The 27,113-nt window shown below is 34.2% G+C and overlaps 1 protein-coding gene across 10 annotated transcripts in view; it reads right to left on the reverse strand.

The window, feature by feature from the left end:
* LOC106881718 (forkhead box protein P2) overlaps positions 1 to 27,113 on the reverse strand; it is a 534,685-nt gene that overhangs the window by 473,129 nt on the left and 34,443 nt on the right. For all 10 annotated transcript variants that reach the window (XM_052966861.1, XM_052966862.1, XM_052966870.1 and 7 more), the window contains exon 2: positions 1,079 to 1,165. The gene's annotated coding sequence lies outside the window, so the exon portion shown is untranslated. The remainder of the gene's footprint in view (positions 1 to 1,078; positions 1,166 to 27,113) is intronic.

Consider the following 27,113-nt stretch of genomic DNA (forward strand, 5'->3'; position numbering starts at 1 on the left):
CTCTTAATATTTTTTTTTTCATCATTCTGGGGTCCTTAAATAAAGAACCAGTCAAGAACAGGGGTTGACAGAATTGCCTGATCCATTCCATAAGGTTTCTAGTCTTGTGCTTTTCTAAGAAATCAATTCATGTCATTTAAGATTACATTTTTAACTGAGATGGATGGGTTTGCCTCTTTCTAACAATCAACTCAATTCTAAGTGCAGTCGCTCTCTCTCTCTCTCTCTCTCTCTCTCTCTTTCTTCCCCAGAAAATTTGAAACATTGCGGTTTTGTTAAAAATTATCCTGTATCAAACTGCATCCCCAAGACTGGTCTTTTCCTTCAGACCTCAACAAATACTGATAACGCTCTACAAAGCCTAGGTGGGTATACAACATCGTGCTGCTGTTCCTGCACATAAAACGGTGTTGCTGATACACATACAGCCATCTTAAACACATAAAAAAAAAAGTCATTGATTAACATGAATTCTCCCTAACACACTTAAACCCTTGGTTCACAGATATGCTGTTTTCTCTCTCTACACTTTCTTTTTACTACTACTACTGCTACAGTGTCCTCCTCAGCTCCCTGGACCTAGATAATGTTTGTACCACTTCTACTTCTTTTCCTTCTCTCATCCCCCATATTCTGTTACCAATATCTCACCAATTTTATAGGAAGCAGGGTGCTGTGAAGAAAGCCATAGGCACAAACTTCTCAATTTCAAACTAATATACTTGATTACAGTTTACGAGTAAAAATGTTACTGCCAGCTTTGTTCATTTCATTAATCAATAAAACATAGGGCTGAAGTGGCCAATCAAAGAAGAGTGTCACAATTCAAATGAATGGATGAAGGGTTCAAATTCTATGTATTTATTCATTCGTTTATTTGTGATGATGGCATGCTTCAGTTCATTTAGGTAAAGGCAATATAAATACCAAATCTTCAGGGAATGTTACCTGCTGTAAACGGAAATTTTATCCGAAAAGAAATTCTTTTTTCAACCATGAAATGCTAAAATCTTCTGTGGCTCATGGAAACAGAATTGTTTTAATCATTAAAACAGTAGAAATTATAACATTTACTTACCCAACAGCATGTATCAAACTAACATGGATGTTACAGTGCATTTGACAGTGAGAACAGTGAGTACACCAGCAGCAAGTCAATAAAATACTGAAAGAGTGATCAGAGAAGAAAAGAAACCACATCAGCACAAGATATTCCGAAGAAACCTACAACACATGAAAAACAAACTTTGAAAAGATTCTCCCACCCTCTTTTTACCAAAATGAATTTAATAGAAAAGTTTTACAAACAGAGCTTTTTTTTTATTGTTTAAATTATTTTTTAAATAACATAATACAAATGAATTTTATTGAATAGATTATTTGTTTACATATAGATTTCTCTAATATACAAAATAGTTTCTACAAATAGAAACAAAAATTTAAAAAAATTAAATATATACAAACTTAGGTCAAAATTGATTTCAAAAAATATATCAGATCAAAAACAGGAACTTAAGTTTCAGTGAAATACAAGAAAATATCAATGCAACTTAATGAAAATTCTATATTGATCAAAGATACACAATTGTTTTGTTGCTTTTTTCACTGACAATACAAATAGAAATCAAGTAAAAAATATTAATAAATTATTTCACAAGGTGATTTATTTTCTGTAATTAACTGATATTTAACAAGGAAATTAATGGATAATTCAAATATTGTTCTCCCACTCTACCCATACATCTATGTATGTATGTATGTATGTATGTATGTATGTATGTATGTCCATAAAGAATATTTTTTTTTTTGTTGATGGTATTTTCTAAGTCAGTGAAAGCCTTTAGCTACAACAGTTGCCATATTTTGAAGATTATAAAAACAAATGCTTAGAAATTATCTTGCTCATATGATCTACATCTCATGCAATTAGGTTTCCAAAGAACTATTTTAAAAAGAAAAAAATTAAGCTAAGATACACACAAAAAAAATTAATGGAAAAAAAATAAAATGAATTTTAAAAGAAAGTATATGAAAAGTGAAAAAACTGTTCAAAAATAAGTGTGTTATATGAATTACTTCTATTCAATGAAGGTAGAGATGAGACAATAAAGAAATTAATTCAGATTTTATTATGAATCTGTGTTGTTTTATCAAGGATATTGTTTAGAGCTGTTCAAATATTTATAATTCACAATAACTCCTTGTTTCTAGTAGCATTCCAGATAAATCATACAAGTATAATTTTACATATATATATATATATGTAAGTATGTGTGTGTGTGTGTGTGTGTTTGTGTGTGTGTGTGTGTGTGTACATGTTTGGGTGTGAAATACAGCATGAAAATATATAAACAAAAAATTAAGGTACTAAAAACGAAACTAAAATTAAAACCTATTATATTATTATTTTGTTTTTTTTGATATATCAGAATTAAAAATATATATATGATAAAAAGTTTTCTCTATGACTTTTGATAGTTTTTGGAAATATATTTTCCTTTTGCAATTTTGTTGTTGATTTTATAATTCATTCTATATGTGCTGGGACTCAATCATAATTTGAGAAAAAGACAGGAAGATATTTCAAAATGCAATCAAGCAGAACAATAAGGTTCAAAAGATTTTTTCAGTAATAATACAGTATAAAGTTTTGTGTATATTTAGAAGTTTATGAAGAAAATTTTATCTATAAACAATATTTTCTGACAAACAAAAATAAAATTTTGCAAACAGTGCAAGTAAGACAATCCACTGGTGAAGTGGATACGGCATTGGATGACCAGCTGAAAGGTTAACAGCTCATATCTTGTCAAAGGTACAACAAATATTCCTAGTCACAAAGCTTTAACAATCAAACAAGTTCATTCTTAAACAGTTGTATCTGGGAATCAACTGAACTGATTACCTATTTTATAATTATTCCAAATTTATTTACTCCATGCAGATCTGACATCGAACTTAGATGTTTCACACCCAAACAGGTATACACACACACACACACACACACACATACCTCTAATAAATAAAAGTTCTATTCTGTAAAAGGCTCACCAGAAGGGGATACAAGAAGAAAACCAGTTAAACATTGAAATTAACTCTTTCTATTGCATCTAAATAATTTTCTGTACACACACACACACAATGTATATATGCAAATGTACGCATGTAAGAGAAAGAACTTTTTAAAATGAAATCAAGAGAAATCAAGACAATATATAAATGCACACACACACGTGTGTGTGTGTGAGAGAGAGAGATCAGAATCGATATACAGATTACGCTGGGTCATCTTCATCATCAACAACACAATATTAGGTCAGAGTGCACATAAATTTCAATGCCAAACAGTATTGATGGAATGAAGAGATGCTCAAGTATTTAAGTTAAAAAAACATTAATCAATTTGTCTCCTCAATGTTACTTGTGCAGCTCTCCACAAGACTGCCTTGCCAGTGCAGTTACACTTTGGCCCAGCAGATGGCCTTACCTTTGCTATCAGCTTAGTCTACCTTTTTCCTTTAACTTTGCTAAAACCTCACTATGGTTTCCTCTGTTGTCCTTCTCTTTGAAGGTTCAGCATGGTTCATCATAAATCTATGGTATTCATCTAATCTGGAAATACTAAGTACACACACACACGAAATATACTGGAAGGAGATAGTTTATCAGGTAAATTAAATATTGACATGAGACAAAGAATAAAATGAGTAAACAATTGTAAACCTGGGTTGATACGAGGAATAAGGTAGAAGCTGAATGGGAAGGAGAATATTCATGAGGTAAAACCAACAATTATTGTCTACATTTATTGATTATGAATACTGGGTGAGGCAAGGAAATAGACACATGATAATTCTTCAAGAGAAGGGACAAAGACGATTTCAATAGTCTAATATATTATTACTGATATTTATTCTATTAGCTCAGAGTGGAAAAAGTTAAAATTAATCTTGAGATTTGAACACTGAACTGAAGTGATTGAACTAAATATTTCAAATATAATTAAGGCCATGCTCAACTTTTACAATTAGTTCCATCAGCCTCTAATATAAAGTAAACTATGACCATATCTGCTATTAGAATCATGTTAACAATTGCTAAACAAATCTACTGAGACATCAATAAAAAAGATCATCACAATGGAAGATAAACCAACAACAATAGATATACAGTTGTATTGGAAGAGCATATGGAAGCAATGTGTAGATGACAATGGAGATGCACAATGGATAAGAAAGGAAATGGAAAATAAAAAAGAAATACAATAACACCACAAGCATGGCCCTGCATAATTAGTGAGAAATTTACCAATACAATGAAGACCACTAGTTTGGAAGGCTTCCAGGATTAATAAAGACCCCAATCTCTTGGTTAAAATTCTCAAGTCATACACATAAATCAGTAACATTCGATGAAATACTACAAAGACTAGAATCAACGCTTGGATAAAGACAAAACAATATTACTAGCCCAAAACTGCAAGGACCCTAAAAAATACAGACCAATAACTTGTTTACCAACAACATATAAAGTCCTGTTATCTCTGGTCATCAACAGATTGGGTGATCATCTGAACGATAAAGTTATCATAAAAGAAAAGACCAGAAAAGGTGTTGAAACAATATATATATATGGCTGTGCAGAACTACTGGAGACTCAAGAAAGTGAAACAAAAATCAAAGCATAGTTTGATAACCAAAACTCCTGTGACAGCATATTACACTCCCAGATATTAGAGAGAGTACTGATACTAAGACAATATATCAGCTATATCGTATAGAATAAGGATGGGGCAATAACACAGTAAGATGAAGAGAAATCTTTGAGGAAAATTCCTAATTGCTATTATATTTCTTCTGTCTGATTGCTCAACCACTGGTTGCAAATGTTATGAACAAACTACTAAACCGTTTCATCTATAAGGATGATTTTGGAAAAAAGTACAAACTGGAGAACTTACCAAATATTGTACAAGGATTCAGCATTGACATCGAAATGTGTAAGGTAGTAGAGAAATGTGCCAAACTTATTCTTTCATCATCATTATTAGTTTAAAGTTTAATTTTCTATTCTTGCATGGGTCAGACAAGATTACACTAAGGCCAAGTTTTCTATGGCCAAATGTTGTTCCTGTTTCCAAGCAAGATAATTATATCTACCTAGTCTTATCAAGCATCAAACCGTTTGGACATGGTTATATGGACAACTAGAGACAAATGACATTGTTTACAAACAACATACGTCAAGTTAAGTCAACAAGCCTGAACATGCTTATGCAGCAATCTGCAAGCAAACAATGTTGGTCATAAGAACAGTGGGGCTTTTTTGCTTACAAACAGCGCACGTGTATGAAGATGAATACAAACTCACTCACACAAATATATGAGAGAGAGAGAGAGTGTGTGTGTGTGTGTGTGTGTGTGTGTATGTGTGTGTGTGTGTGTGTGTGTGTGTGTGTGTGTGTGTGTGTGTGTGTGTGTGTGTGTGTGTGTGTGTGTGCATGTGTGTGTGTGTGTGTGTGTAAGCATAACTTGAGAGGTTAAGGAGTTTGCCTCCCAACTACATGGTTTCACATTCACTCCTAGGCAGCAGCACTTTGGGCAACTGCCCTATACTATCAAGTCAGGCTATCAAAAGCCTTGTTGGGGAATTTAGCAAAATAGAAACAGAGAACAAAATGTCATGCGCAAATGTGCATGTAGGGGGAGGGATGCAAACTTGCACGTGTGTTTCTGTGCTTACTTAAATTTGTCGCTTGCATTTTCGAAAGGTACAGCATTCACACAGTGTTTTGTTAGCATTTCTCTAATCAAGACATCATCCCCTTATCTTTGAAGCTTGTAGTATAAAAGATTCCTCACTTGGAAACAAGAAAGGTTTAGCATCAGGAGCATCATCCAACTGTAAAACAATGCTTTGATAATATATTTGTCTAACCCAAGCTAGCAAGGAAAAATTGATGTAAACAAACAAATGACAGTCTTTCTAAGTGTCCATCAACCTATTTCCCTCATAAAGTATTAGTTAATCTGTAGCTGTGGCTGAAAAGACCAGCTAACAATGCCCACATAGGAGGACCAAACCCCTAATCAAGTGATGCTAATGCAAATTTCTTTACCATACAGACATGCTAGCATCTCTTTCATCATCATTTAACATCTGTTGCCCAGGATGGCATGGGCTGAACAGTTTGACCAGGGCTGGAAAGCTGAAAGGCTGCACCAAACTCCAGTCTGATTTGGCATGGTTTTCTATGGCTGGATGCCCTTCCTAACACCAACCACTCCAAGGGTAATGGGTGCTTTTATGTACCACTGACATGGGTGCCATTTGCATGACACTAGTATCTGCCATGACTGCAATTTCATTCGGCTTGATGAGTCTCCTTTTCAAACACGACATAATGTCCTATGTGGACATTGTTAGCTGGTCTTTTCAGCTACAGATTAACTAATACTTTATGAGGGAAATATGTTGAAGGACATTGGCTTCTGTGAAGCCCAACACTTTCAAAATGTAAATTTACCAAAACTGAAAATATCAGATTAGATTTAAACACTGAAATCAGAAAATTAGAAGAGAAACACCTATTTGTGTACTGATAGGCTAGAACTCCCAAAAATGAAGGTGAAAAATACAGAAAAAAGTACTACAGAAGAATCAGACTAATATTAAAAACCAGACTCAAAGCCAGAAAAAAAAAAAAGATGACATAAACCACTGCAAATATAAACTACAGTTACAAAAAAAAAAAAAACCCAAAGTGAAGGTAGGGAACTTTAGATTTAAGATAGAAAACCCAAAAAATTACTCAAATTCTGCATCCATCAATCTAGATTTCAAAGTTATCTACCTTACCTTTCTTGATCAGAATTAACAAAGTTAATGATTTTTCCTCTTCCCTAAGAGTATAATTTGAACCAGTTAGACATTAATACTTGACTTAACTAAGCACAAAAAGAATATATCTACCACATGCAGAGTAGAATGGACAAGGTACAAAAATACAAGTCTTACAGGATAACCATAAGGAGTCTATAAAAATTCTCCAAAGCTAACAAAGGCAAACTGTTTGCTATATTAGCAAAATCTACATTTTCTGTTCCATATTAACGGAAACAAGAGGACAAACTAGAAGGTAAATACATTTAAGATAAAGACAGATAAAAACAAACCAACAGAAAATATTAAATAAAAGATAAAACTGAATGGGAAATAAAAAAAACCTATTTAAAAAGAGAGAGAGAAAGTTTTAATTAATTAGTTTCCTGCAAGAGAGGACAGAGAAAAAAATGAGCTAATCTGAAAGCCAACAATGGTTCGGCAGATCTGTTGACTAAAGGTAAAAATAACTTAACCAATTTTGAACTACAAAAAATCCAAGGAACAAAAAAACTACCAAAATAAATAATAAACACATTTTGAGATGCTCAGTATTACAAAGAGAGATCATATGAGTAGGCTTGACAGGATAGGAAACTATATCAATTTGAAATGATTATACAGGGACTTCATCCACATCAAAACTGGAAACTAAATTATATAAACCCACACTGCATCTCTTGTCACATGATACTCCAGTAAATATCTGTCCAGATCTAAATATCCAGATAGAATCAGAGACAGAAAAATATAACTTATGTACATTGACAGACATCTCAACACTTTGCAAACAAAAGAAGCATTATTAATGATAATTAATATTGATAATTATTTATTATTAACTATAAATAATTAAATATCTTCATTTGGTGTAAAAATTTAGAGAAATGGTGAAGATTCACACACACACACACACACACACACACATATGTATGTGTGTGTGTGTATATAAGAAAAGAAGATATAGATAATTTAACTGAAGAGATGTACTGCCATTTTTATAGCTATTATATACTGTTGTGAAACTGACAGTACATCACCTATAGTTAAATTGATGTATCTTTTCTTATATAATGAACTTTAATTAAAAGTGAGTGGTTTAAGTTTTGTTCATATCATCACCACACACACATTATATATTATTATATTAGGTGGTGAGCTGGCAGACACATTAGCACACCGGGCAAAATGCTTAGTGGTATTTTGTCTATCTTAATGTTCCGAGTTCAAATTCCGCCAAGGTCGACTTTGCCTTTCATCCTTCTGTACTGGGGTTGATTTAATCGATTGGCCCCCTCCCCTAAAATTTCGGGCCTTGTGCCTAGAGTAAAAAAAAAAATATACAGGATGTCCACAAAGTCTGGCTACATGGAGTAAATAAAATCATAAAATAAACAATTAAATATACAAAATAATAATTTCTTAAAGTATGTGTTAATCCCCATGTACCCAGACTTTGTGGACACCCTGTATATGTTAAATACACATAATGTATATGATTTGTGTATTTTCCGGTGGCTGCAATGGCATAGCGGAGTATATAACTCTTGTGTCACTGGTGTTGAGACAACTTAGAGCCATGGACTGGTGAGATAGCTTACGCTCAATCCCATTTAGGAGTGATGGACATCAATGTTTCACCATTTTTATAGCTTATCAACACCACCTACCTGCAAAAGCAGCTTGTCCACTCATGCTCACTCAAAAATCTCTTTCAGAGAGAGGTTATTTCTAAGGAGAAATTACCTACAAACTATTACATTATTAACCTTTCCGTCATATCTTTATGGAAAGATTCTAACAAATTACAACCACAGTCCACCTTCTTTAAAAGAGTAAACAGATAAATAATAACTTTATTATCAATTTATTTATTTAAATTAAGTTTTTTTAATGAATTCTGCTTCTTGTTGTCACTCACAAATTATTGTCCATGCCAGTTCAACTGTTTTCCCTTGTGTAAAGCAACCAAAGCTTTAACACACAAGCCATTCCTCATGCTCCAATTCCATGCAAGTGAACATTACACATACAACAAATCACACTTTTTTTCTTCTTATTCTACTTTGATTTTTCTAAGACTGCTTGCTAATCTCTCTATGCAATTTACACTTCTTGCAGACATTCCATACTCTAATTCTTTTACAGGAAAAAAAAAAAATCCTTACATCTCTCTGAACATGTTCTACAAGTTACTACTATAGTCTTGCTCAAACCACCTCCAGCACAGATAATGACATCAAGCTAACTAAAATTATCTTCTGCATCCTAATGAATCATCTGAACAGTTCATTGATTTCATTGCTCCTCGTGTTAACTACTCATCTTGTGTGTCTATATTTCTATCTCCTGCCTACAAAACTACCTGCAAATCCTTCTATACTCCTACATAAGGAGCCATAATCAACTGAATTATGTTGTTGATAATTATTTTATTGACCTTATAAGATAATAAAATGTTTTTACTCCTGAACATGTTTTAATTCTAACAATGACTAATGAGAGAAAGACATTAGTCATGATCAGAATAACTTGGTACATGAAAGGGACTGTGTTATGATTATGACATGTACAGGTCTCACTGACAGTCTGGTCAGATTGAAGTAGTTGGTGGTCAGTTACAAGTCCATGTCTGGAGGTGGGAAAGACTGAGATTTTGGGGCTTAGAGTAAGGGTTGAGAGAGAACAAACAGAACGGGTGACTAGAGAGAAGGTACAGGTTGGGTGGAAGTGCTTTTTAAGTAACAAGTCAAGTAAAACAGAGACGGTTATAGGAGTGATAGAAGAGTTACAGTGAAGAGACAGTATAGGGGTATTATACAACTAGTTAGTTAAATGAAGCAGAGCCTTTATGGTTGAGGTAGAAAAGTTGGATTGGGCCACTAATGTGGGGTTATATAAATTTCCAACTCTGCACCATGTCATCCTCATCGTTTAACATCTGCCTTCCATGCTAGGAAGGTTTGCCTTCCCGTGGGTGGGACATATTGAGCAGGGCCATTCACCTGACAGAAAGAGAGTTTTATCGTTTCTTACTATGTAAAATATAAAAAATGGTCAAGTGAAAAATTTAGTATGACATTCTATTGCCTGTACCAAGTTGTTCCAACTCTGTAATTGAAACATACTGAGTTGTTTGATAGTGTTCAATATCACTCTATAATCACATATATGTATTCATTCTATAAAACCTGCTGAGAATTTACTTCTGTATTTAACAAGTATCCATTGTATCAATCTGCTTAGAAATTAAACTGTGAAAGATGAAGTACTCAACTAGGTATGGTGCAGTATCTAATCTGGTGCACTATCATTTGCACCAAATCTCTTGCCTTTGCTATATTCAGTGAAGTAACATTTAATAATGCAGATAAAGTCAATTAATGACTATTAAATTTCCTACAAAGAAAGAAGAGATCCTTTTAATAAGATATTTTTAAAATTCATTGTAAAATATGTTCTTTCCTTGATTATTTTTGATAGCAGGTAAAACGTACTCCCTATGGACATTAGATTTCAAAAATGCTAGCATTTAAAAAGAAATTTGAAATGCAATCACTTGCACATGTGTGTTAAACTAGTATGCTTTTATTCACCCACACACACACAATACATAGAACACAAACATATGTGCATGAACTACCATTTAGGCGTATTCAAACAATAACTAAAATTGCATGCATTCAATATACAATAAAGAAAATTAACAATTATGTCAGCATTGAATCAATGTAGACAAAATATGAAACTTAATGCTATAGGAGAAATGAAGGAAGTAAGCAAGTGTCTAGAATAATGTTTGGTATTCTCATTCAGCTTTACTTAAAGGATAGTCAAAGCATTTTCTAATCATGCACACCTTTGAATTATTGCTGTTGAACACAATATCCTCGTCTACCAAAATCATGCAAGCTGTCTTCCACTGCTCTCATTTTCTATTATGTTAACATCACACCAATAAAATATTTAAAAAAAATATAGAATGATGTAAAACCATGAAATGGAATTCCAGTTTTGACAATTATCTACCATTAAATATTTCAAATATGAAATTTAGGTTATGAAGCTTAAGATGTTAATATTCTCAAAGTATATAAGACTTGTTAAATCTATTCACTTGATTTTGAGTGAAAGCTTTAAATTAAATTGAGTTAATTGGTAAGAAAGCTAATTAAAAAGTGCATTTTTTCCCCTTTCATACGATCCCAGTACACCCAACAGCTTTTCTTTCTGAACATTCTGTATTAAAACTGGTTTATAGTTTTTCCAAAAGCTTAACCCTTTCGTTACTGTATTTATTTTGAGATGCCCTGTGTTTCTTTCAATTACTTTAAATATAACAAAGAATTTAGTAAAATAACTTAGTTATCATTCAGCTAGTGTTAGGAACATAAATTGTGACTAAGGTTTGGTGGAAAATTTTAATTCAAAACTTATGGAAACAAGACATTTTTACTCAGAACCAGAGCCGGTTTCAGCTGGGTTGGTAACGAAAGGGTTAAACCTCATTCCCAAGGACATTTACTATTACAGAAAATTAATAGACAGAAAACTTAACTTTACAGTGTTTTTTAATAGGGTTCAGCCATCATAGATTAAAAATCTAGTGATAATAATCAATATAAAGATTATTCAAACTAAAATAAGTAACTAAAGAAGCTGACTAATATTAAATTTTCAAATTTTTTAAATGACACAAAAAATGTATTACATCGATCTACAGAAGAGTTGTGGGGAAAATGTGCACTACATCAAACAATATGAGTAAATGCTATTTAAACAGATAAAATTTTTATTTCAAATCTACACAGCAACATTTATAAATATGACAACTTACAATGTTTAAGGTATGACCAATCACAGAATTGGTAATGACAATCATTACAAGTCTACATTGTAAAATTATTGCTTAATACTTAAAATTCATTACTAATAATAAATATAATGATAATAATTAAGATCTAATGAGATTTTCTGAAGTAAGTCCACAGAAATATTGATTAATAAAGGGTGAATTAGAATTGTAGGAGAAAATTGAAGCAGTAATGTAATTGAGGATAAGCTAATAGTAAATGCTGCACTTTGGCCAACTACAAATTTACAACCCCATTGAATAAGTTGACAATAGATATTAAAATTTCAATTTGAAACAAAGATCACATTTTCGCCTTGAACCCAGTAAATGTTTTGAGTCATTGTGATGTTATGTCCACTTTTCATGCTGACAGCAGTTGGATATGAAATGCCACAGCCTGAGTTATTTCTGCTGTTAAAGACTGGGGCTTGTACCTCCCATTTGGCTTGGTTTCTACAGCTGTATGTCCTTCCCGTCAGCAAACACTTTGCAGAGAGTATTGTGTGCATTTTTTTCATGGCAGTAGCACTAAAGAAATTGAAGAGCCCCTGACAAGACTAGATTAAAAGGGACCTTGCAATCCTACACATTTTCTGCTCATTTTCCAATCACTTGATACTGTGCATTTGGTGCATTTTCATGGCACCAACATTAAAGAGGTAGCACTGCTCACCATTCATTTGCAGAGTGAGCATGGTGAGTTCCAACATACCACCAGCACAGTAGAAGGGGTGGGGAGAGAAATACGAGTGTAAGTGTAAAGAGAATTCACAAAAACCTAGGGTGAGTGGATTTATTCAGGAGAACTAAAGAGACAGAGAGAGAGAGAAAGGTAACCAGAATGAGTGGAAGAGTGTATGGGACAGGAATACAATGAAAAAAAAAAAAAGACATTTAGGGAGTGGAAGGAGAGTTCTGGCTGGTAGTATAACAAATGAGGCCAGAATATATTTGGTGGGTGGGTGGATGGGATGAGTGAGCCTAGGTAGTCAGTTGTATGTGAAACTAGTAAAAGGCCAGGAGGTCAGTGTGAAGAGGATGATGGAGAGATGACAGATTATGAGTGATAAAGAAATATGGGAGTGAAAAAGGGATGAGCAATTGGCATGTGAGATGGAAGATGCAAGTGAGGTAGCAGCAAAAGTAAGCTTGGTAGGTTAGAGAAAGTATATTACAGCTTCTAAATGCCACCATCATATCAAGGTATGTTTTACTATGGGTTGGGTGGATCTTTCATCATTTCCTGTATCTTCAGTTTCATGAGAAACAGCATCTTTAGTATGGCCTTCACCATTTCATCCCAAGTCTCCTTAGCTTTCTACTTCTACTGTTTCCAATAGCTTAGAATGCCAATTACTTGGCACTTTCTTATACAAATATCCATCCTCTGTACACATCACATGCCCATACCAGTGTAGCTTCTTTTTCCTAATCTTTGTCTCTGGACTCACTTTTGTACTCTGGCATTCAAACACACTCACATTTACACATCCATTGAGCATGATGGCTTCATAAGCTTTCTACATTCAAGGCCCACATCTTTCTATCATGCAGTATCACAGTTCTAATAGAAGCATCAAAAAAATCTACCTGCCACTGTGGGGAAAGAAAAACTTTTATTGCAATTAGAAGTAATGGTTAAGTGAAAGTTTCCCAGCAATAAAACAGTTATTGATAGCAGATGACAGAAGCAGAGATAATACTAGTCAGTTTTCCTCAGATATGAGAAGCAAACTTGACTAAAACCATTTTCAACTGAATATAATCATATAATAACTAATTCTAACATGTTTAAGGAAAATGAGAAAAGAAAACTTAAGTTACAATGTAAATATAATATATACCTGTGTGTGTGTGTGAAGACAAGTGGCCTAGTGGTTAGGGTGGTGCACTTGTGATTGCTAGATCATGGGTTCAATTCCTGGACTGAGTGACAAGTTGTGTTTTTGAGCAAAATGCTTCATTTCAAGTTGTTTCAGGCCACTCAGCTGTAAATGGGTCCACCCTGTGGTGAGATAGCTTTCTGATCGGAGGAATGCTGGCCTGCTCACCTAGCCAGCCAGAGGGGAGGCATCATTCAAAAGCTAAAACAATGCAAAGCGCATTGTGACCAGCAATGTATAACAACATCTGATAGTCTGGTCAATCATATGATCACATGATTTTATATATATGTACACACACACACACACACACACATTTTCTATTCTCAGTTGAAATAAATAAATGTATTCAGTAATTTGAACTGAATGATGAATTCTTTTAATTATATTTACACACACGATATTAACACAAAGATCAAAAAAGACAGCAGTGAAGTGAAATGTATGAGAACACAGACACACATTTTATTTTTTTCTTATTGTTTATCAAGAGGTTATATTAATATATAAAGTGGCAACAGTGGTTGCCAAGAACCCTTGCCAGCTATTTTATTTTTCTAAATAGCTTTACTATTTATTGTACATTAGATGATTATATGTTTAAGGTTTCCTCATTTTCATAGAAATTGCTCCTGAGAGCATATAAGCATTCCTGCTGGAGGTGATGACAAGTGACAGAAACTTTTGGCAATTTGTTGTGCTTCAGAAGACACATCAAATTTAGTGGAATTGTAGTTGTGGCCACTGCCAGTGACATATGTAACATGCTAGTGATGTGTGAGGCACCCATGCTGGTGACACGTAAAGGCACTCGTGCTGATGATGTGTGAAAAGCAGCCGTGCCAGTGACACATGCTAGACGTCCAGTACAGTATGGAGTGGTTGGCATTAGGAAAGGTGTCCAGTCATAGTGACCAAACCAAAACAGACTGGAGCCTCAAGCAGTTCTCCAGCTTACCAGTTCCAGTCAAACCATCTAACCCATGCCAGCATGGAAAACAGACACTAAATGATGATGATGATGGTGTCAAGTCATTTCAGCTATGATAATGTAGAAATTATTTTGCAAATCAATGAAAATTAACAACTGTATAATTTAGAGGCTAAATCCTTTGTAAGTAAGTAATAGTGTCTGCTGATAAAGACACAAGGTTAAACTTGATAGTGAAGGGATAATAAGTTTGTATGATATCCATGTCTTCAGAAGACCATTATGAAAGGAAATGGCTTGAACTGGAGAAAAAAAAAATAATATTCAAAACCAGTATACACAACCTGCATCATTAGAATCTTAACTTTTGAAATTCTAGAAAGAGATTTTAATGGAATTTTAATAATCTTTTCCTCGCTGAACATTTTACAAAAATATAAGATAGTAAAATGCTAATTTCTTTAACAAAACAGTCTATAAAACTAAATATTAAATAGGCTTGTTAAATTATACCTAAATTAGGTATGTTGAAGAAAACCATTCTTCTCTTCCAGCAATAACCTCAAGGAAATTAGTAATGATAAGGTTGAGAAGTCCACCTGACACATACATGGTTTCAGGGCTAGTATCCTGTGGTACCTTGCATAAGTAGTAACAGAAATGAGGTTGTAAAAATGGGTACAGTAGATAAACTACTTCTCAGTTTCTACTTTTTCCTATGTTCATTGTCTGCCAATAGAAATAATTATTAATGGCTGTCCTTTGTGAAGTTTCTATAAATAAAAAAGTTACTTGTTTATTTCTTATAATTATGCATGCATATTTTGTACAGTTCTCATAATAAAACACACTGATTAATTGTATACTCTACAATAAGAGCAGTTCAGTAATTCTGGATCACCGAAAGTTAAAGGGTGAGAGTGGCTTTGGGAAGGCTGAAGTAAAGCAATACGAGGTCAAGCGGAGGGTGACTGTGTACATGGGGCCTAACTACCCATGTACATGGGCATATGACGTAGTGGTTAAGAGCGCGGGCTACTAACCCCAAGATTCCAAGTTCAATTCCAGGCAGTGACCTGAATAATAATAATAATAATAACAACAACAACAGCAACAACATCGAAAAACACCTTTGGAATGAGAACCCAAGTTTGAAATTTCCCCAAGACACCTGATGAAGTCTGGAGGGTATATCATCCAAAACGTGTTAACAACAAACAAGATGAGGACAAATATCTGTGAAATGTAAATAATGTACTCCTCTTGTGTCTTGAGAAGGGCAGAAACTGATGTTGTCATTTGTACTTTATTGTACTTTATATCATAAAATCATATTGCCAAGTATTCAATATTAATTGACATGTTTAACCCTTTAGCATTCAAATCAAATTATATTATAATTCTTATTTACTGACATTGTTTTGAATTAATTAGGCATTATCTTGTACCTTTGAGATTTTGATGATGTGATGGTAATATTTTTTAGAATGACATTGTAAGGTAGGTGTGAAAGACCCAATCAGGCTGGTTCAAACACAAAACAGGTAAAATATTTTTGTCAGGTTAAATAATCAAATACATATAACCAATATGTATTCAATATGTAGGTGCAGAAGTGGAGCTTGCTTACCAACCACATGGTTCTGGGTTCAGTCTCACTGCATAGTACTTTGGGCATGTGTATTCTACTATAGCCTTGGGTCAACCAAGCCCTGTGAGTGGATTTGGTAGATGGAAACTGAAAGAAGTCCATCACATATATATGTGTGTGTGTGTGTTTGTGTGTCTGTGTTTGCCCCCCCCCCAACCGCCACCACCACCATTGCTTGACAACCGATGTTGGTGTGTTTACATCCCCGTAACTTAGTGGTTCAGCAAAAGAAACTGATAGATTAAGTACTAAGCTTACAAAGAATAAGTCCTGAGCGTCGATTTGTTTGACTAAAAGGCAGTGCTCCAGCATGGCCACAGTCAAATGACTGAAACAAATAAAAGAATAAAAGAACAAAAGAATTGTGAAGGCAATGTAGGAGGAGCATAAACTATAAAGAACTTTTTTCTCCAGCCAACTCATAAGTCTGTTAAAATAAGACACTCGCATTACTATCAAAAAGTTTATTTAGTATAACAGAAGCAATGCATCAGGTAGTTTTTTCCCCTGTGCTGTATCTTCTGCAACCATTGTACCTCAAATCTTAAGGCTATATTTTAACTTGTATTCATTCTTTATCATGATTATTCCTACCAGTGAACCCTGTCGTCTCTCCCACACGACAAAGTAATTTCCATTCTAGTAATGCACCATCATCATTGTATTGCAGTTGTTGTACAAGCAGGGCTGAACTGTGGTTGGTCTGTGTGAACCAGTTGTTAAATTTTCCTTTTTTTTTTTTCCCTAAATAAAAAAGTGGCTGTTAACTTTCACAGCAGGTTCTTTTGTTGTAAACATTTTTACTGGAAGAAAATTTGCCTTATTTATTTCCACCATAATAATTTTTGCCATCTTTTTGCTGTAGTTGCAGTGGTGGTGGTGGTGGTGGTGGTGGTAACAATAGTTCTTTCTACAATAGACACAATAGGCTTGAGATTTTGGGGGAATGTTGCTAGTCAGTTATATTGACCTCAGTGCTTAACTGGTACTTACTTTATTGACCCCCAAAAGGATGAAAGGGAAAGTCAAGGTTGGTGGAATTTGAACTCAGAGTGTAAAGACAAATGAAATACTGCTAATCAGTTTGTCTGGCATGCTAACAATTCTGCCAGCTCACGACCTATAATAATGATAATAATAATGGTTTGAATTTTTGGTACAAGGCTAGCAATGCTTGACTGGTGCTTATTTAATCAATCCTTGGACCTCACAGAAGAAATGACAATGGACTGAGATGTCTGGTGATATGAAGTTCTTGAGAAGACCTGTCTACGTAAGTGAAATTGAGTTCTAGAAGTGCTGTGTGTCCCACTCACACTTAACAAGGAAACTTCTCACACACTCTACCACAACAGACCAAACTACATCTCTTCTCTTCCTCACATTTCCACTTCATGCACTAAGCCTACCTCCCACTCCCCAATCTTGTCCTCTTGGCCCTTTGCCAGTGTATCATTGCTCTCTGCTAGCATCCATCCTGCATGTACCACCCATGCCCCGTCTCGCTGTATCGTTGTGTATACCCAGCACTTTGCCACCATCTCTATCCTGCTGTCTCCCACACTCTCTCATTTTTTCTCCTTCCCTCAGGTTGGCTAACCATTTATTTCCTTTGTGGCAGCGCAACGGTTTCTGTCTTCATTCCTGATCTCTCAAACTCTCTCTCTCTCTCCAGCTGGGTAATCTTGTACCTCCTCTGCAGCAAGATACCTGTTTCTGTCTCTCTATAACCTTTCATCATCTGACACAAGATCACCTCCTCCAATGTCCCCTCCCCTCTCAAGAGCCTTTTTTTTTGTCTTGCAAGTACTTGGTGGCCCTATCAATGAAGCACCCAGTCCACACTGTAAAGTGGTTGGCATTTGGAAGGGCATCCAGATGTGAGTTGTCTCATTTGCCTATGACTTACTTTCAGGTGTTTTTAACACCTGGCACATTCAGAATATGGTCTCCTACACCTAAAAAGTGCAGCCAACCCACGAATTAACAACACACACACCTTGTGTATGTTTAATTTAGTTAATAATAATAATAATAATAATAATAATAATAATAATAATAATAATAATAATAATAAGGCACTTTGAATACAAAAAATTAAGTTCATAGTCTGCTTGTTCGAAACAAAGTACTTTGCTTATCATATTTATAAAAAAAAGCAATAACAATAGGCGTTAACCAACTTATCTTAAAATTCTTTCATTAGTTTGCACACTTTTTGTCTTTTTTTTTTCTTGTAATTTGGCAAACAAGCATTATGAATTGTCATTTGAATACTTGCTGATATAGCAAATAAACAAGGGACATGATTCAGCATCTATATCTAATCCATTTTAACTCGAGTAAAATTGAGCATTGTGAATTCTACAAAATATCTAAGATTAATGTTTAACGACAAAAATGAAGAAATGCCGGTCTCTTCATCAAAGAGATTTTAGATCAAGACAATGCATATAGAATCTTTCATTGCTATATATTTTCTTGAATTGATACAACTAGACATACAATTTTGTAAATCATAGCATGATGAATGTTATCTAGAAATATTCAGTATTCCATTTCTAAGAAACGAGTCATCATCATCGTTTAACATCTGTTTTCCATGATGGCATGGGTTGGACAGTTTGACTGAGGTTTGGAGAGCCAGCGGCTAACAAATAAATGATTTAAATAGATTTAAACACCTAGCTACTAGAAATTAAGATGGACCAGCTTTGCAAAAGACATTCTAAAGAAACAAAAATGGATCCAGAATATTCAAAACAAGAAAACATTTATCATCACTTTTTTTCCATATGCGTGTGTTAAATGTCTCCTAGAAAGTGGTACAGTACAATATAAAATAGCTTGTGTTTACTACTTTAAAAAATAGCAAGGCATGGAAAAAAACAATTAATGCACAAATATTTGAATTTTCAAATAATTTTGAACTTGAGAATTTGGTGGGAAAATGAATTACAAAAAATTAGGAAGACGCAATGGTCTGAATACAAAGGTAATAAGAATAATGCAAACAATAGAATGTTGTCTTCTCAAAGAATGCTATTAAGAAAAAGAAAAAACATTCTTATTGTGTCCAAAAGAAAATCAGGTATATATGCCAACAAATACTGTCATAAAGGGAACAATGATAAACCAAACTTAATACTTTTAACTGTTTTCCAACTAAAGTCATGCAATGGTCAATTATGGATTTCTCCCTCCAGGATAAATGAAATGTTAACAATAGACTGAAATGGCCTTGTGCCAAGTCAAAAAAAAAATCAATAGTGTCAACAAACAGGGATAGGAACATACTTTTGTTAAGGGGTCACAATGTGCCCTTAAATTCTTGTAACACATTTACTACAGCAAGGAAAAGTATGAAGTGTCACATACTCCTGTCACTTGTTTGTTTTTTGTTTGTTTTGTTCTTTTTGCCATCTTTCTATCCATTAAAATGATCAAAGATGAAAAGTGTATTAATACTCTCTCTCTCTCTCTCTCTCTCTCTCTCTTCTTTCTGCTCTTTATTAACTGTCTTTCCCACAATTAGCCTCACTTCTTTCCTTTCTGTTGCTCATTGACTTGTTCTAATTTCTTATGAATACAAAAATTCCATTGATTTTATGACTGGACCTCTAAACCTTACCCTACCCAAAATCTGAACTTGGCTAGAAAAATTCTAATCTTCCAAAAACAGAAAGAGAAAGAGATGACAAGATCATGAAAATGGCCATAACAATAGAAATTGGGGGGGGGGTGAAGGGTTATGAAATGAAAAAGACAAACCTTTGCACAAAAAAAGAAACCTTTCCATCGACAGCACTTGTAACTCTTCCTTGCATTAAATCCACCAACACATACATTAAGAGCAGAGATACTTCTTGGTATCATATATCCGACTGCAACACACCTGTTGTCCCTTTATCATACTTTAACCTCTCATTTCCTGGAATCAAGCACCTCCCTCAATACCTCTCACCCCTCAGTTGAGGGGTTCTTGCCTTGTGAGTTACTTGGTGACCTCACAAGTGCTGGTGTCACATAAAAAAACAGGCAGCATACTGTGTAAAGTGGTTGGAATTAGGAAAGGGCATCCTGCCATAGAAACCACACCAGATATCAGAGTACATTCTTCTGACTTATAATCAGTTCCTGTCAAACTGTCCAACCAATGCCAGCATGGAAAACAATGATGATGAAGATACTTCAACCTTATGTCACATCCACTAACACACTTTAGCTGCACATATGTCTACCATTAACATACACATTAGCTGCACATATCTTCATTATCAAATCCTAAACTTCCTACACCCTGCCCAATCATTCCTTTAAAAGAAAATAAATTTCTAAGGACCTTTCATCCTGCCCACGTTTTCTCCTTGATGAATAATTTACATTTCATACAAACCATACTAACACCATTACTACTCACTGCTCTTCTTCCTCAGACAAAAGAATTTTTTTTTTTTTTTCAAATTAGCAGTTCTCAGTCTTATGCAGAACATATATTGCCTGTTAGTAAATGCAGTTTATGCTGGCATGCATGAAATATAGGTCATCATTTGTACATAAAAGAAAACATATACAGTTATCAGTGCTGTGCACTCAGTGAAACACTATTCTATAAAGTCAACAGACTGTTAAATTAAACACTATAAAATGGAAAACATTTATTAAAATTTCCACAATTTGTTAAAAATTACTTAAAAATAAAATGACCAAGTCTAACTTTATATAGAAAGTATTGTTGTGTCTAATTAATGCATAAAACACCAAAAATGTTGATTTATTAGCCTCTATAATCATTCCAAATATTTTTATATGTTTTTCCTTATTTTTATATTGTTCGTTATGTAAAAATTATGTTAAAAAGCAATATTTGGTTATAATGTTACTAGATTTCATGTAGGATGGACGATATTATAGACTCTGCATTCACAGATAAAGCAGGTTTTTAAATATGTATTTTTGCAATAAGAAGCAGTAATATTTTACAAATATTTAAAAATTTTGTCTTCTCTATCAACCACCACTGACAGATGAGTGTAAATACAAGCATTGCTTTAATAGAGTTACCTAAAAATTTGGTTATTGGATGGGCTAAGAACTGGAGACAGAGGCAGTATCCAATGACTAAAGTTGTAATATGAATATTAAAATTCATATTTCCAAATTCCCTGAATACTTTTTACACAGACTAAAAGTATTATTTTAAATACTATAAGAAATATGACAAGGGATAACAGATATTTTCCTGGAATAAGTTGATTAGGTACAAGTCAAGAGACAACAGTTATTTGTTCATAATACAGTATGCACCATTGGATGTGCAACATCAGTGAGCATGTACAACAATGTAGAAATGTGTTGAGAAAAAAGTTGGGCAGAAGAGGAATCAGATGCAGCATGCAAGAGAGAAGACTCTGTTGGTTTGGATATGTGATGCACATGAATGAAGACAGCTGCATAAAGAAGTGCTGATCACTGAAAGTGGATGGCACCTGTAGGAGAGAGAGAGACCCAGAAAGACATAGGATGAAGTGTTGCAGCTCATGGGGGAGATGAGAATGGACTAAGATGTCTGGCAATACAAAGTTCTTGAGAAGACCCACCCACATCAGCAAAACTGAGTTCTAGAAGAGCTGTGTTTTCCACCCACATATAACAAATAAAACTTCTCACACACCCTACCCCCAACAAACCAAACACATTTCTTCTCTTCTTCAAATTTTCTCTTTTTCATGCATTATGTTTACGCTTATCTTTTGCTCCCTAATCCTGTCCTCACTACCCTGCTCACTGTATCATTGCATTTCCCACCCCAATACTCATGTACCTTTGGCAATACCCTACCATTTATATTCTGATCCCTGTTCCTTGTGAATATGTCCTGGCATTTCACTACCATCTATCTCTCTCTTGCTCTACCATCCCATTTATATTCTGATCCCTGTTCTTTGTTTGCCCTGGCATTTCACCACCACCATCTCTCTCTCTCTCTCTCTTCCTCTGAGTAACTATGCATCAACTCTACAGTAACATATCTGCTTTTGTCCTCATTTTTGATCATACACACACACTCTTTCATTCTTTCTCTGACCGGGTAACAATGTATTCAGTCTTTCAGCAAGACACCCATTTTGTCTCTCTCTCACATTAACCTTTCATCAACTGGCACAAGATCATCTCCTCCCCTCTCAAAGGAACTTTGACTTGCAAGTTACTTGGTGACCCTGCCACGTAAAAATCACTCAATCCATTCTGTGAGGTGGTTGGTGTTAGGAAGGGCATCCAGCTGTAAAAACTATGCCAAAACAAACACTGAAGCCTGGTGCAGTCTCCTGCCTGTCAAACTGTCCAACTCATTCCAGCATGGAAAGCAGACATTAAATGATGATGATGGTGACAGTAGAAATCATTTACTGTGACTCCTAAGATAAAGCCTTTTCAATAATAATAATAACCAACTGATAACTTTAAGCATAGACTATAACATTATCTGAACTTATGATACTAATAATTTTTAATTCATTTTGAACAAAAGAAAAACAAAAACTAATTAAGACAACACTATCCATTGATAGCATAATTGGTGATGATGAAAAGCAGCTTCCACTATTATTACCATTTTCTTCATTTCAAATCCACTTTCCATGCTGCCATAGATGTTATGGAAACCAGTACTTTACCTACTGAATGGCCAAATTCATCAGACTACATTATATTCGGGGTTTAGCTTTTTTAACATTCTTTAGTATTTCTGCCAATGTCCATGGATGTTTTAAATAACAAAGTAGTTTCTTTGGAGAGTTCATTCAAAATATTTTTGTCAGCCAATGATTTGTCAGCAACAATTCCATATAATACTTTACACAGACCTTTAAAGAGTCAAGTCAAGTTTAGCTCTTTTGATACCAGTTTGAGACCATTCCTCATTTCATGTTTAAAGTGGTCTAAATGAAAACCTTCTATAGAAATTTCATGTTAATTTATGTTCCAAACACTAGCTTTATAATGACAAAGTTATTAGACTAAATTCTTCATTATTTTCAAAATTAATTGATATAAAGGCACTCTCCTCCATTTACTATAACCCTAATATCTGATTAAATGATAAGTTTTACAATTTCATTCACACATTACATGACACATCATTCAGTTCTGCTACTGACTTATTTTCTCATTGTCAGCTTTTATGAAGATATTTTTCCACAAGATGGTCAATTTCAAAATCATTGATGGGTCAACAGGCAAAAAAACAATACCTCTTTGAAGGAACTATGTTATTACCACTTTATTTTACCAAAATAACTTTCCAGTAATGGTGTCCTCAGTTGGTGGGTAAGCCCCAAACTATTCAGCCTCAAAGGTGGGCCTACTTTAGAGTCCAAAACCTATGTAATTTTGAATAGTCATTAATTACCTACACTGTGTGTGCTTCAGTCTGCTCTCTGGCAGTATGCTGCTAAATCCAGACATGTTTTGGTCTCATTAAAACTCATCAGTGAAGCATAGTGTGCTTGATCTACACATCATCTTGAAGAGACTGATTCAATGTCATTGTGATGAATGGTACTAATTGGCAGCTGCAACAGAAATGCTTTGAATTTACATAAATCAGGGAGAGAGATGAGATGGTTGTAATGATGAAATTTAGGGTGATTCATCCTCTTAGTTTGGTACAAAGAGATGAAAACTCAAGACAGAGCAAACATTAATGAAGTTGAGTCTTAACTGCTGCTCAACCAGTGTTGAGATTTCTTGATGGGTTGAATATTTGGGCTTTTACTAGCAGTGTTTCTTTCTTTACTGTTTTAGTGTATTGTCTACAAACTGTGAGAAAATTCTTCAATGGTATTGAATTCTTCAATTCTTCTCAACAAACAGGATGCATGTTGGTTGAGTGTGATGTTCTCTAGCACTGTTTAAATAAAGGAAGAAAATGTAGATTTGTTCAATATTACATTCTTGGAATGCCAAAATTGTGGAAGTGTGTAAAATCCAATCTGAATATATTTTGGAGGGATGAAGAGAAGTTAAGTTGAAAAGATTCACAGAAAAGAGAACACTGTGACACTTGATTCATAATAACTTTTGTCTGGTGTCTTGATAGATAATTAATCAATAATCGATCTTATCTGGAGAACACTGTTAGTTATACAGTCATTAGTTCCACACTATGGCCCTTATCCAGTTGTAAATAGGAACACTTTAAGTAGGGACTCTTGTACAAACTGACAAATATTTTGTTAACAAGAAGCGTTCCATCAAAACTTTCACATGCTCCCAAAGAAAGTTAAAAGAGACCATTTTCAAATACACTACAATGAATTATTTTGTGATAAAGTATTCAATGCTGTGCAAAAAAAAACAAAAAAAAGTCATGGTTTATAGGGCATTACGTCTCATCATTAAGGAAGTTGTTGAGCTTCTTTATAGAGTTGTTGCATAAAATAATGCATTTGTTTCAAGTTATTTTTGTTAAAACCAAACAAATATCTCAACCAAGAATATCAAATAAAGCCATTTTCTCCTTAAATAAATAAAAACTCTTCTATCAATTGGTTATTTTGTTTTTTTATTTTCTCTTTCATTTGATTGGGACTGAATTCTTTCAGCATCTTTAACTGTCGTAAATAATGTTCTTTTTTATATCAGTATAGCAAACAAATTGAAAGTTGGTTATGATAGAAACTTACTGTGATTGAGTAATAGCCAATTGATCACCAAGACATGTGCTAACTTAATTGTGATTGACATCACACTTAATACAGTTTCACTTCAAGTGAACGACAACAAGTGCTTAATAGTTAGTTGTTTATAACTAAACGTTGGCGATTTTTCTTTTCTATGTACAGTTTATGGAGATGGAAAAAAAAAAAAAAAAAAAAACTAAGGAATCCTTAATTCCATTGCTGCACTGTAACAATTCTCCTCTGTCATGCCAGAAGTGTCAATAATAATAATACTGAATGGCCAATCTAAATTTGGCAGTATTAGCACTTACTTCAGGTAGAAAAGATTTAAATGATACAGAAATGGCTTTTGCATATAATGCTATTCAACAAAATGGTTCAACAGTTTATTCTGGTGTGCTCTTCTTACTTACTACTCTATATTTGATGAAGAGATATAAAGAGAACAGGAAGATTTCTTGGCCTCTGATGCAGTCAATAGAAAAAACAATCATCACAACAAATAAACCTGATGAAGCTGAAAATCTAAATAAATAATTCACTATACCTGTCCATGAGATAAAATTAAATTTAACCCTTCAAAAACAGGAAGTCAACATTTTGTCTATGATTAACTGAAAGGCAAAGTCTTGGCTGTGTGATTAAGAAGCTTGCTTCCCAACCATATAGTCTTGGGTTCAGTCTCATCGTATGGCACCTTGGGCAAGTGTCTTCTACTATAGCCCCAGGCATGAAGTGTGTTGATTTGGTAGATGGAAATTAAAAAAAGCCTGTTGTGTATATGTATGTTTACCTTGCTTGGAAACGGGTGAGGGTTGGCAACAAGAAGGGTACCTTGCAGTAGAAAATCTACCTCAACAAATTCGTTCTAACCCATGCAAGTATGGGAAAATGGACATTAAAATTGATATCAGTATTTTTTAGTTCTGTAAACTCAGCTGAGATCAACATCGTAAGAAGATAGATTACATAGCCGACACAGCTGAGATGTGGTATTAAGCATGAAATCAATAGCAAATTGTTTCCAAGTAACAACAAAGTTAGAAAACAATCTCTTTCGATAAATAGTCCAAAATTTCTGCCCTTCATTAAATCCATTTTTGTCGGCCACAAGACAAAGTTATGAAGTAAGGAATCAAACCCTTAGATACTGGAGAAAAAACTTTTATGAGATTTTTTATATTTTTATATCAATTTTTTTCTCTTTGGTGCCATTTGTTGTTAATGCTAAAATTGTTATGAGATAGTTACTAAATACTTTTTATAAATTTACATTTGTCTTTTCCATGCTTAGTATGAATCTTCAGCATAGCATCTCATCACACATTATTGGTACTTTGTGGTTACCTTGCTGAAGTCTAACTTCCTGAGATCACCTTTCACCACTTCTCATTTGCTTCATTCCTCTTGGATCACCAGGCACTTATTTACCCAGTTGCCATCTTCCATTTCCATATCTGTACAGTCTTTTCTTCTGCAGATTACAACTGATTTTTATAACAAGTTTTCTTCTCAGTTAATTTATTCTCCACTAATATTAAACATCTAGTGAAGCCTGCTCATTTCATTCTTTCTTTTGCCTTCACACATCCTCCCTAATCAAAGTACATGTTTTACTGCCATTCTGTATTGCACTACATTCACAGCACCATACAATCTACCTTTCATAGCCTCAGAACTTTTCCATCTCCCATATTAATTTGAACTACTATATACCCACCTTCACTGCTAATTATCATCCATAAGAAAAGTTATTAACTTTGTTTTCTGAGCCCTCCAAATATTTGAAGGAATTTATTTTTTAGGAACACTTACTATTAATCTTGTACATACTTCTCACATGCAAAATCCTTCTTCTCTGCTGGCCTATTTGTGTATACCACTGCAGCTCTTGTGTAGCCACAGTTTACACTGGTTATACAATATGGAATTCCACCAGATTCCTTTCCTACATATCAAGTATGGTCATTCATATCACCAGAGTCTTGACTTATTTCCTGCTAAGGTTTTTTTGTCTGACATTTGCATTCGACATTTTAACATTTGGATTTTCTTCTCTAAATGTTTGATAAATCCAGCTATAGGAACTATGATATTGGCATACAGACATTCCCATAAATAGCCAGTCCTAAATTTATTTGCTTTGGCCTAGAGAATTATACTAAACAGGAAAAGGTAGACAAAGCTCTGATGGACAACTACCTGCACACAGTGCTAACTCTCACCT

The sequence above is a fragment of the Octopus bimaculoides genome, chromosome 4, assembly GCF_001194135.2.
Source record: "Octopus bimaculoides isolate UCB-OBI-ISO-001 chromosome 4, ASM119413v2, whole genome shotgun sequence".
In the NCBI taxonomy this organism is placed as follows: domain Eukaryota; kingdom Metazoa; phylum Mollusca; class Cephalopoda; order Octopoda; family Octopodidae; genus Octopus; species Octopus bimaculoides.